General features: G+C 43.9%; 1 pseudogene; it reads left to right on the plus strand.

Annotated features, from left to right (window-relative positions):
- Positions 1–7,881: 7,881 nt before the first annotated feature.
- LOC144762588 (E3 ubiquitin-protein ligase TRIM39 pseudogene) lies at positions 7,882–9,114 on the plus strand (annotated as a pseudogene).
- Positions 9,115–12,962: the final 3,848 nt, after the last annotated feature.

Genomic DNA, 12,962 nt, shown 5'->3' on the forward strand with positions numbered 1-12,962 from the left:
TAACTTATAAAAATCAATATTGCTGTCTATTTCTGGACAATATTAGTGTCAACGATATTTCTGACACAATATATTTGTAGTTATCATTATTAGTAGAGCAGCACGATATTGTGGTAAACGATATTTTTGACACAATATTTTTGTCAACAATATTGTTTACGACAATATTGTATCAGTGATTCCTTTTATTTGTCTGGAGTGCTAAAAAGTGCCACTCACTGCAACCTAATTGTATTTTTTCTTCTTAAGAATAAAACACACAAAAAACTATCTCTCATCAAGGCAAGCCTTTGCAACTATCAATACTATCCTATTTCATCCTCTGCTGCCATCTGTATTTCATGTGGTGTAATCTGAAAAAAAATGAAAAGAAATGGAACATATTTTATCGCTGCACTGCTAAAAGGAATGAGAAGAGGGTAAATCAATACAGCCTGTCATTTCCCAAGAGTAAAACATTGATTCAGGCAGAACTACTGACCATTAAGGAAAAAGAGAGGCTGAACAGGAATAAAAAGCATTGGTAAATCCAATAGGTCTCGCCTTTGCAAGAGCTATTGGCTTCGCCAATGTCTTTTTAGCGATGTTGTTTAGCATCATGGGGAGCTCTTAAACATAGCTAAAAGTTAGTGGTGTGTCTAGAGTGGCATAGAGTAGAGTGAAATAGAGGAAAGTGACGTAGACTGCAGTGGCATGGATTAGCATAGAGTGAAGGGAAGTGGCAAAGAGTAGAATGGCATTAAGTGGAGTGGGGTAGGATAGAGGAATGTAGAGTAGAATGGAGTGTTGTAGAGTTGCATAAAGTGGAGTGGGGCAGAGTAGAGTGGCATAGAGTAGATTGGATCTTGTAAACAAGCACACACACCCATCTGTGGGATGCTTGAAACACGTGTGAACTGACAAGACTTCAGATTAGGGTGTTTAAGCTCAGAGGTCCCTAAGAACAAAGGTCCCCCTCATCTGAATTTGTCTCTCTAGTCCTTTGCTGGTCAAATGCATACAAAAAGGAGCCCATTCATGCCCTTCATGCAGTCATCTAGAGTGATATGATTCACAGGCCAGTATGACGAGGATGTCTCCTTCTCATGTCAGACCTTCCTAATCACATGATGCCACCGTTTCTCACACAATATCAGCTTCCTTCACACAGTCACCCAGTAAGGATCCGATATCACACAACGTGCCCACAATTAAATGAAAATGCAGCAAAGAGCAGGTTTCCGGCTAGTGTGGGGGTGTTGCACAGCCGATGTCCTGGGGAGATTTCACGCCTTGGATCATTCAAATAGATACGAGAGGAGAATGGGACACCAAAAAGCCAAAACTAAAGGTTACAAATCTGTAAAATTAAATAGCCTGATCCAATTGCAGCTTTTACATTTTTCTGGGCCAAGACAGAAAGAAATAAAAAAGTTGAAAAAACTATGACAACAGAAAAAAAGAAAAAAAGCTACGAGAGGAAAAGGACTGGATTGACATTAATTTGGCAGTAAAAAGTAAAAACAGCTGAGCATTTTGGAGTCTAGTTGCCAAACAAATGGACATTATGAAAACAACACAAGTGCTCCCACTGTCATTATTAAGAAAACAACACAAGTGCTCCCAGTGTCAGCATTGGCCTGGGAAACATATATCCAAAACTTATACAAACTTAATAAACAGAAGGTAAAGAAAGGGAAGCAGCAGTCTCCACAAAAGGATCAGTCAAGGGATGACATGATAGCTCTAGCAAAGAAGCAAATAGCTTATTTTATTCAGGCTGCAAGCTCTACAGCAGCAATGGGCCCAGACAAGATACCAATCAAGGTCCTACAATCAAATATAGAGGAGTGGAGCAAATTTCTATCCCCCTTATTTTTCCACTGTTTTGGAACAGGAGATATCCCAAAATCATGGCAGGCAGCATTGTGGTCCCGATTTTTAAAAAAGGCTCAAGAACTGACCCAAAGAATTACCGACAAATAGCTCTACTTGATGCAACTGGAAAAATCTTTGCAGCCTGTATTTTAAATCATCTTAAAGACTGGGCCTTTTCCAGTGGCGCAATCCCTATGTTTCAGGCAGGATTTCGCCCAAAACATTCAGTTATAGATAATATTGCAATTTTACAAACAATTCTTGATAAATATGTTGTCTCAAAATCTCAAATTGTATACTGTGCTTTTATTGATTTTACTACGCCCTTTGATAGGGTAGATAGGCCAACCTTTGGAAGAAACTGGTGAGGCTGGGAATCCCCCAAAATCTACTTTCAGTAATTATATTTCTCCACACAGAAATGTGGTGTCGAGGGGGCGTTCTAAGGGTCTAACGAGACCAATCACCACGTCAAATGGCCTAAAACAGGGCTGCCTCCTTGCCCCTCTGCTATTTTTTCCTGTATCTAAGCGATGTACCAGAGCATTTTACATCTGCAAAAAACTTTTCACCGAAATTAGCATCCAGTGACATATATATTCTTATGTACGCGGATGACATCGCAATTCTAGATCTTACGCCAATAGGACTCCAATGAAATTTAAACGCATTAAATAGCTATGCAGTTGATAATTTTTTTGTCCCAAATTCCTTGAAAACCAAAATTTGACCTTTTAAGGGAAATAAGCGATCGCAACACTTTAATTGAACATTGGGGAGAAAAACACTTGAGTCAGTTAAATAATATATGTATTTAGGTTAGATCTTCACCCAAACCCTACAGAACTCCTCTCATCTACAACACATAGGGTCAAAAGGCGGATGCCCATGTAGGAGCATTGTTGAGGCTTTACTCCTCCTCTGGAAATAGACATTTCCAACTTATGTTAGAGGTATATCGGATGAAAATCCCGCCTATTTTAACCTATGGCTTAGAATATATCCACATAAAAACCTGGAAATCAGTAAAAACGAGAGAAAGAAACTCATTGCGGAGATTAATAAGAGTAAATCAAGCTGTACCGGCCCAAGCATTACGTCTGCAATTCTCCTTAGTCAGCATTTATGCAAGGGCCATTTCAAATCTAATAAGATGGACTTACCATCTTCTACACGCCGACTCTGGTACTTTAAGGCACGTTTTAAAATTGGAAACTTTTAGAGAAGAGCCGTCGCGTTACACTTTTAACAAAAACCTTAATACTGCTTTTAGCCTATCCCACTGCACAGTAGCACTTTTAGAAACTTGGACTCCGGCACTTCTGAAGCTCTTCTTAAAGAATATGACCTCTAAACTAAGTTTCAACCTGGTTGTAGAGCACTGTCTTCAATTAAAACACTATATAGAATTTACAAAAACTATAGTATATAAATCCCCAGAGAAATATACATACTTTTTATTACACCATAGGATACGTCGCTGTATTCTCTTACTGAGGTTGAAAATCCTCCCCCTGAATGTACATACAGCAAAGTGGCATAATTCAGACAACGCAACAGGGCTCTGTGATTTATGTAAGGGATGATTGCAAGATCTAACTCATGTTTTAACGCTCTGCTAAAATTCTACTCTAGTAGAAGCTAGGTGGAGGTATATAAGGCCTATTAGAATCCGATACAATGCTCCTTCTGTACAAAGCCTAATCACTCTCTGTAAATTAACACCGGACGATTTTGTTTGTCAACTCTATACATTTTTAAAGATTTTCTTAAAGCTGTCTTAAAGTTGATGATGCTAATGATTTTAAACTTTTAAATATCAAAAGTCGATTTTATGATCAATTTATTATAATAGATCTAATTTAATTTTTTTCAGGTCTATGCAAATCATGAAAAATAATCACCAGATGAACATATCTTTTACTTGTTTCAAAGTGGTATAAACTCTTAAACAGATTTGAGTTAAATTTGTTTTAAAAACTATGATGAATGGATTCACCATCATACATGCATAAAATTGAATATATGAGTTTTCTGCTAAATGTTTTAAAATCATGTTTGTATGTTTGTTGACCTCAGTCGAGGTCTATATCAAATACAATAAAAATCGAAAAACAATTCGCGCCTTGAAATAGCCATTGGCAACAGCATAAAAAGCTTTAAGGGCCTTGGGTTGTGCTCTTCACAGCTCCCTGCCACCTTCAAAGCCCTGCACACCTCCAAAAATAAAAAACTCACTCATCTCTCTGATATTGTGTTGTATTTATATAACACTTACTACCACTGATGAGGCAATAAGCAGAGTAAATCTACCGTATTCTAATGACGTGCAAACATTCAGAAAATAAAGGTATGAGAGGATTTCTCCCATGCAAAGGCATTGGGTATATTGGAAAAAGTGGCCTTCATGTTCACCAAGCGTACTTTCACTTGAGTCTTAATTGTAGTTTCAAACTGTGCAAAGAAAAGCACAATTCTAAACAGGTTTATCAACGAATGATTGAAATTCCGATGCAAGAGCAAGCCCGGTCTTGACTCTAAAGCAATCCTCGAGTGCAAAACAGGAGAAGACAGAAGCGCTCAATTATCTCTCTTTATTCCTAGAAAGCAGCCAACATTATTTCCTCATAAGAGAAAGCTTGCAGAGACAAGTAACTTAGGCAGCACGAGCAAGCACAAGCGCTCATATTTGCTGTCCATCTGACCATGTTAAGTAAGAATAAAGAAGACCAAAACATTTTGAAATTGTGTTACTTCTTGCTACTTTTCAAAGTGCAGGGATCCAATAATAGGGTGTGTCATTCTTAAGAAAAAGCTCGGGTATGTGACTTCAGATTTAAGGTACAATGCACGGTTTTTAATGGTCGTAAACATTGTGATTTGAAACCGCTGAATCACTGCACTGGCAAAGGAATCTTGTAATACTATTAGATCAATTAAAAGTATACCTGCAAAAACATTTGTAAACAGTGGCGTCCGGCACGGATCGGGGGATGTGGGGCAGGGTTGGGGATGTAGAAAAAAAAGATTTAAAAGAAAGTACCTTATCAACGCCACGTCTCTCCAGTCTTTCCTATGTGTCAGGACCCGGCCGGAACAGGAACTAGGAAGCCATTGGATCCTGTGACCAATCACAGTGCTGTGATTGGTCTGAGCACCGTGGTTCAGCGCTCAGCCGGGGAATGGGGCCCTTGGCATGTTCTCCATGCAGGCTGTAATGCAGCCTGTGTGGAGAACATGCAAAGAGCGCCTGACTGTTTGGCCAACACAAGAGTGGCTGCCAAGCATTCATATTCTCTTGGAGTGGGCAAACCACTACTTCCCTTCCCTGCCCTGTCCTGCTCTGAGAGCAGAGCAGCCCCACCCACACTGGCCGCAAAGCAGCAGGAACAAATAAAATGATAATAACATTCAATTATTATCATTTTATTTTTCCTTTAGTTCCATTCCTTAAAAGCAGTAGGTGACGCTCCTCCACCTTAGAGGATGAGCCGCCACTGTTTGTGAGCCTTGCAACCATCCATCTTTCCTAGACCTCAAGCTTTCCCCCATCAGCGTGAGTGCCAATTTGAACAGAACTAGGAAGCTCGGTGTTTTGTCTGACACGTTCAATCACTTCTCGCTTTGTACTCAACATCACTAGCATCATGGGGCTTGTAGTTTTTTGTTATTACATGGGCTTTAAAAAGCCAGCATTAAAAAGTCCTGTGCATTACAAAAGTAGTACTGAACGAAGCTGTAACTTGCCAACTGTCCCCTAGCCTAACATCCTATCACCTAACCTTAAATAAAGAGTTTATGCTTGCTGTGTGCATTATACTGTACATGGCAGTTCACTGGCCTAAAATATACATGCGGTCTGTCAAATTTATAGAATTAACAGCTGGAACATGGACTATTGTCACTTTTTAAGGTCACTAAGGAAAATAATGTTGACATTAAAACTGCATCAATCATTAAACAAGGAAAAGTGAATGGTTGTGAGCAGGGCCGGCCTTTGCTCAGAGAGAACCCTACGTGAAATTTCATTTGGCTCCCTTAATTTTTTCGCAAAAAATACATACCAACTACCTAACTGCACAAATGTCTATACACATAGAAAGCAGTTGTGAGAACTACAAAGATGTTCAAGAATGTTGCTTATTTTTCTTTATTTTGGGATCAAGTAAACACCTTAAAGAAAATATACTTCACGTCTATCCCATTCTGGTCGCTTAAACAAGATGATCATTTTGTACAGGCATTTTTCACAGAAGTGCACATGTATTATTGAAATTGAAATGTTTTGGCTTTTCTGTTTGTATATTAGTTTATCATATGGGAAACATCTATTTGTTGTGTGATGTCAATTTCAATGGGAAGTGCTGCCAGTGACACCAACCACCTTTGATTTTATTTGAGCGCAAATACTTTTAATTAGCTATAATTTGGAGAAGCCTCTTTCTCCACTGCAAATAGAGTATTGTCAGAAGTATTCGTAAAGCAAACCGAGTTAAACATTTTCTAGCGTTGAAAAGTCTTTAACCTTATTTTGCTTGCACTGCTGGGGTCGAGATGGGGTATTGGTCCTGCAGAAATGACTCTAGTTTTAGCTTGGGGCTGGCACAGTTTGCTCCTTGACTAAGTCTGGCCTTAGTGTTTCATTTGCACATTAGAAATATTGCCTATTGTTTGATTGAACAACAAGTTAATTTAGGAGATGTTTAAGTGTAACTTGCTTCAGTAGGCATTTCAGTTATGTAATGATAGAGTGTCATGTTATTCTGAAAATTGTAGGGGTGCATCATAATCACCGATAGTCATCATAATCACCGATAGTCATATCTAAAGGAAGGTATTAACATGTAGTCATTAGGAATGAGGTACTAAAAACAGCAAATATTAGTGTGAATGGAGATGTAATTGTGTCATTCATGCAGATCAATGTGGTGTTTAATCGAAAATGGTGTTTTAGATGATGCATAATGAATTAGTTCACGTATAAGGTGATGCAGTAGATTTGAAAGTGCACCATATTAAAGTCTGCACATGTAGTTTGCTTATTATGTATGCTGAGTAATGAAATCATTGCTTATAAAGTGATTTTAGAAATGTATGTGAAAATGTGTAGAGGCTAAATTGATTTCCTATGCTTTGCAATGAGAAGGCCTGTCTGTAAGTTTCTTACGTTAAGCTGAATATTGTAGGCCTGAAATGTATTTTCCTTGGGAAAGGGTTCTCAAATTGAAGGTAGCTAGCAGATTTGTGTGTGTGCAAGGTTGCTCCGCTCACATGCTTTTTGTTGCAGGTGCAAGGACATACATCTCGTTAGGCAGAATAACCCTTTGTTTTAGTAGTTAGGATGGTAGGAGAAGCTGCCATGGGAGTGTACAGGAATGCAGATATGATACTTTCGGCGGAGAAGGTGCCTGGGACCCAAGGACATCCAAACGGTTGTTGGACGAAGTCAGAGTTTCAATGGAAAGAATGAGAAGGTGACCCTCCGAAGGGGCGTGAACAGGGCGTGTTCTACTGTTTTGTGATTTTGTATTAGGTATAGTGCCCCGAGGGAGGAGAGGCAGAACAAGGGAGAGGGTGACTGGGAGGAGAGGTAGAGCAGGGGTTGGAGCATCTTAGAACGAGCTCTGTAGCTATGGCTACTTACCTGTGCAAGTGAGTGAACTTCTAAGGACGTCCTCACTACTGACACCTTTTTTTCTCTTGCCTGGGAATAATGCTAAGTAGGGATGCCACTTTAGCGATAGTGTAGGGATAGATTAATCACTTTTTCTTTTAGGTTAATGACTACGAGATTACAGATTGGAGCTGTTATTGCGTGTCTGCTGCTTTTGGAACTAATAGTTCTTCTTATTCTGAGTCGGACTAGACTCTTGCGTAGGATTATGTTTGTATTAGTGCTCATTTATTTTCTTAACCTCGTGCTGAGGTGCTTGTATGTTCAGTTATTTTTGGCTTTATAATAAATTCCCAAAATTTATTTTGTAATCAGTGGTCCTTTGAATTTGAACCATATTGGTTACTTGAAAATTCACGAATGCAACTCGGTACTGGGAGGGGCTGCAGACAGACTTCCCCTGCCCTCAGTGCAGAGAAATCTCTCAAAACAAAACCCTCCGGCCCAACAGGCACCTGGTGAACATGGTGGAAATCCTTAAACAGCTTCAGGTACCGAGTGCGACCCCCCAGGAGGGGAATCTGTGCAGAGAACACGAAGAGAAACTGAAACTGTTCTGTGAAGATAACCAGGAGCCCATCTGTGTGGTCTGCAGCATGTCACGTGACCATAAGACTCACAAGATGCTCCCCATTCGAGAGGCTGCCCAGGAGCACAAGGCCAAGTTCAAGAGCCAGAGAGCGCAAATCAATAATGAGTTTGTAAAGCTGCAGACATTTTTGAAAAAAGAGAAATCTTGTCACCTTAGAAGCCTGGAGGATGAAAAGAAGAAGAGTTTGCAGAAAATCAAGGAGACAGTGACCAATTTGGAAGAACAGCAATCTTTCCTCAGGAGCCTGATCTCAGAGATCGACTCAAAGTGTCAGCAGCAGGATGTGGAGTTACTGAAGGATGTGAAGAGCATATTAAACAGGAATGACAATGTGAATGCTCAGCATGCGACTTACAGTACTATTAAGGAGACAGAAGAGGAGTCAGACAAGGCAAAGGAAGTGAATCTCCAGAAAATATTTGAATCACTGGATTGGAGATGGGCTTGCAGTTTTGCAGCTGAGGTGACCCTGGATCCCGACACTGCTCATCGGGAGCTCGTCCTGTCCAAGGACGGAAGGAGCGTGAGGCTGGGAGACAGAGCACAGGATCTGCCGGACATGCCCCAGAGATTCACTAAATACATCTATGTCCTGGGGAGAGAGAGGCTGAGCTCCGGGAGGCATTACTGGGAGGTGGAGGTGGGGGACAAGACGGGCTGGACCCTGGGTGTGTGTGACAAGGCTGCGAGCAGGAAGGGGAAGATCGCACTAGCGTATGGATTCTGGGCAGTGGGGCTCCTAGATGGTGAATACTTAGCTTTCACCTCCCCTCGCACCCTCCTGGCCCACCGTGTGCCCCCCAAGGCTGTGCGTCCCTTCCTGGACTATGAGGCGGGCAGGCTCTCGGTGTACAATGTGGATGACCGGTCTCTGCTCTTCACCTTCTCGGGGGCCTCCTTCCCCCCCACCCAGCGGCCACTCTTCAATCACATTGCAATTATGTTTTCCCTTTATAAATCCTTAGCAGATAGAAAGGTCCAGTCGGCCTAGGATTCTTATAACTTGTAATGATTAGATAAAAAGATAAGGTAAAAATTAGGTATTATCAGTTGGTAGCAGAGACAGATGGTTATCTCTAGAGTAAGGGGAGATCTAGATTAGGATAAGAGATTCCTGAGCCCATTGAAGTCAGGCGATGGTTGTCTGGAGGATCGCCAGGGAAGGACTGAGACGTTTGGTGGAAACTGAAGGAGAGTGACGTTGCAGCGAAAGCAGCAGTTCGTGGGAGAGTGAGTGTGAACAGGGTTATGTGTTGTTAGATTGCGGTGATGATTTAATTGTGTGATGTCTTGCAGAGTTGGAGTGAGTGTTGAGTGATTGTGAGATCAGGCTGTGAGCGTGCGCAGCCCGGGAAAATCTTAGGCTCGACGAGTAGCTTACGTGATTGTGGTGTAGAAGACACCTATAGAGTAATTGTCTACTATTGATTGGGGAGTCGTGAGACGTCATCGATTACCCGGACCGAGATAGAGGGAGCGAATGTGTGAGTGTGTGAGCAACCGACGCTGGTCGTGGGTTGCTGTGTGTGGAACATCGAGCGTTTGAAACCTATCAGCTGAGGTGATTGTCCGGTTGGACAGACGGTTAGCAGATTGAAGTGATAATTACACAAGACTGTGGACGGACAGTCAGAGAAGTAACTTGTTTGGTTGTTTGGGGACAAACGGTTATTTTAGAGTATGAAAGGGATGTGTGAGTGAATATGAGAAAATTGTAAAGGAGGGAAACTGCTGCGAGCGGAGGAAATGTGACGTCAGAGGGTGCCGCGCTGCAATAGGTTGGTTGGTGTGGAGCCTCGCTGGTATTGGTGGATTGTCATCAGAAAGTAAAGTGCGCTGTGAAAGGAGGAAAGTGATTTCATCATGAAGTGTTTTAAAGTTTTATGAGATATGTGGAGAGGAAATAAAAGTGTGGTTACTTGAGGATGAGAAGATGCTCCGCCCGAGGATACCCCAGCTCATTACATGGCTACGAATGTAGGGTGCTTACTATACTTTGGCTTGAGAATTGATGCCAAATGACAGAAGGAAATAAGGAATTGACTTTTCTCTGTTATGGTACCTTTAGATTAGAAGTGTTGTATCGATTGGAAACAATTACGGCTTCCTTGCTACCTTTACCTAGACCAACACAGTTTGAAGCGTTACATGCTTGGATTAGGGCAGCCCATGAGAGGAAGAGAGAGCGAAGTAGGGAAAGAGTGAAAAGGTCAGTCAGGGTATTTCAAGATGCGAGATGGCATGTATTCGCGAAAAGGTGGAGGGCACAGACTATCGAGGGGGCTAAGTTGTTCCCATTGTGGGAAAAGACAGGCGATGCACAAAAGAAAAGTGTAGAGGAAGGTGACAGCCATACTGATGACAGCTTGATAGAAGGTTGCTATCAGAGAGGCCGCCTGCGGATAACCCGGCATCAGGAGAGGGAAAGGCAGCTCCGACAGAGGGAATGGGCGAATCACAGGTTCCATCTAGTGCAGGAGTAATTGAGAAAATCTCAACTGTAGCGATGGGAACACCGACCCTAGTGAGCTTGGAAGTTAAGGGAGTTACAGATGTTAGGAGGTTGCTGGATGCTCTTATGGTACCGGTCACCATTGGTCCCATAGTGTCAGTGTACGCCCCAGATCAGGTGACAAATGGGAGTTCAACACAGTCAGTAGTAGGAGGGAGGACTAGCTCCAAAGGGAATGGGATGTATGCCATTACCACGCATGCTTTTACAATGCATGCCTTTACTACGCACTTTCACAATGCAAGGGGGGTGCTGGATAGTGAATAGTTTAATTTACTATTCCAACTCCAGTCCCCGTGGATAGTAGGGAAGGTTTTGGATAGTAAATTAACTATTCCCTATCCTAGAGCGCCCCCCGGCGCAAGTCGTTGTAATGACTTGCGTTGTAAAAGTTGCGTGGTAAAAGGTACTGCGTTGTAAAAGTTGCGTTGTAAATGCTGTTCCCCAAGGGAATGATACAGTGAGCGGGATAGCTCAATTGCCAAGGCCCATAGAATCGAGTATGCCATTGCCAGCCACTAAAGACTCGTCAAGGGGATAGATGGACATAAGGACGGCGAGGCCGAGAACCCTTGCCGATTCGAGGTCAGACCTAAGAATGTGGGAGCCACCTGTGAGGAATAGAAATGATAAGATGACAGGAAGTTGGGATCATAGAAGCGAAGGGAATAGACCAGTCCTTAGGGATACAGCTGAAGGGAATAAATGTAGGGAACAGAGCGGTGGAAGCGAAGAATTGAATGGTGCGTCTAGTTAAGGGACTTTGAAGGCGGCTGTAAGGGCAAAGATGTTGGATGTAGTGAGACTGAAAACAGAAGTATATGAGATAATTGAGGGAAACTTGCCTTTGGAGACAGTGGCAAATCTGGGGGGAACCATCACAGGCTCCACCATGTTGTACAGCCATATCACAGTATGAATTCAATGAATTACATTCAACCACATTTCAACTTCCTTATATCCATTTTTTTCAATTATTCTTCATCCTTTTTTAGCGATTTATTCAATTTGTTTTATCCATACAATTACTTCTTCAAGGATCTTAAATCAAGCTCCAAGGCACCGGTAGGTTCCACATGTCATGATGTTTATTTAAAAAACCCAATGCATTTCGGGATTAAAATTCCTTCATCAGGGGCATCTAAAACATAATACAAGGGCGTGGCCAAGATGGCGAGCTGAGTGGTCGCACTCGAAGTGAGCTCCGCCGTCCTGAAGCCCTAATCCTACCGTACATGAGCTGATTCTCCCCCCCGGAATGCTCAGATTCGTGGAGCGGGGGTGTTCGAACATGGAGTGGCGGCGGTGAGCTTGTGGCCGCATTCCGTGGTGCTTTTACGGTCCGAGGTGCGGCGCCATCTCGGAGAGCAGATCGGGCCTGGTGCACGGCCTGGGAGGGAGGCGGACCCTGCCCGGGTCTGGAAGCCGATCTAGGTCCACGCGACGGAGCCCCGCTCTACCCGCTGGGCTCGGACTTCATCACCGGTGCCTGCGGTGCGCACAGTGGGCCTGCCCTTGGAGACGGAGAGGGTCCGGTGCCGCGATTGCTGCCGGCAGCTACGGGAGGCCGCGGCTTGGGCCTAGTCCCGGACACGGACCTCTTGGATAGCCGCCTCGAGGTTCCGGGAGGAGCTGTGGTCCCTCCGCGCCTGTCCCGGGCAACTCTGCTCAGCCCGGAGGGGGTCTTCTTGGCGGACCCGGTTCTTGAAGCGGTCCGGTGAGCGGCGAGGGCGGGGCTGAATTGGAGGCCTTGCGCTAATCGGGGCCATGGCTTTGGCCTATTTCCTGGTTCTCGGCGGCTCTGTGTGGCAGAGGACTTGCGACCCGCCGGTCTGGAGTGAGGGCCCTGGTCGGGTCTGCGGATTCATCTGTGGGCCCCGTTGTGAGCTTTGTGGCAGGAGGGCGCTGAGATGAAGCGCTGAGGCCGACTCCCCCGGGTGACGAGTGTAGAGGACTGCTGCCTTAGACCCGCCATTGCGCCCGCACATTGGCGCGAAGCAGAACTGGTTCCTTTGGCTTAGCCTGCCTCGTGGCGGCCGCAGTACGCACTCTTGTATAGATCTGTAAAGAGCGGCGACAGCTGCCAAGGCATTGCTGCGGGATCCGTGTGACCCGGTGGTCCCGCCGCGACTTGGCTCGAAGGGGAGTCCATAGTGGTGCCCGGGCCGGTCGGCTTGAGACAGCGGAGCCCGTGGAGCTGAGAGGAGTGTGGGATCGGGCCCTGTGGGCCTACGGACACAGACGGACAGCTGGTCACTGGAGGTGCAGGCCGTGGGCCCCATTGCGGTTCTTGCTTTGGCGGTGAAGTGACCCAGCCCTTGGGTCAT

Source organism: Lissotriton helveticus, chromosome 6 (assembly GCF_964261635.1).
Source record: "Lissotriton helveticus chromosome 6, aLisHel1.1, whole genome shotgun sequence".
In the NCBI taxonomy this organism is placed as follows: Eukaryota; Metazoa; Chordata; class Amphibia; order Caudata; family Salamandridae; genus Lissotriton; species Lissotriton helveticus.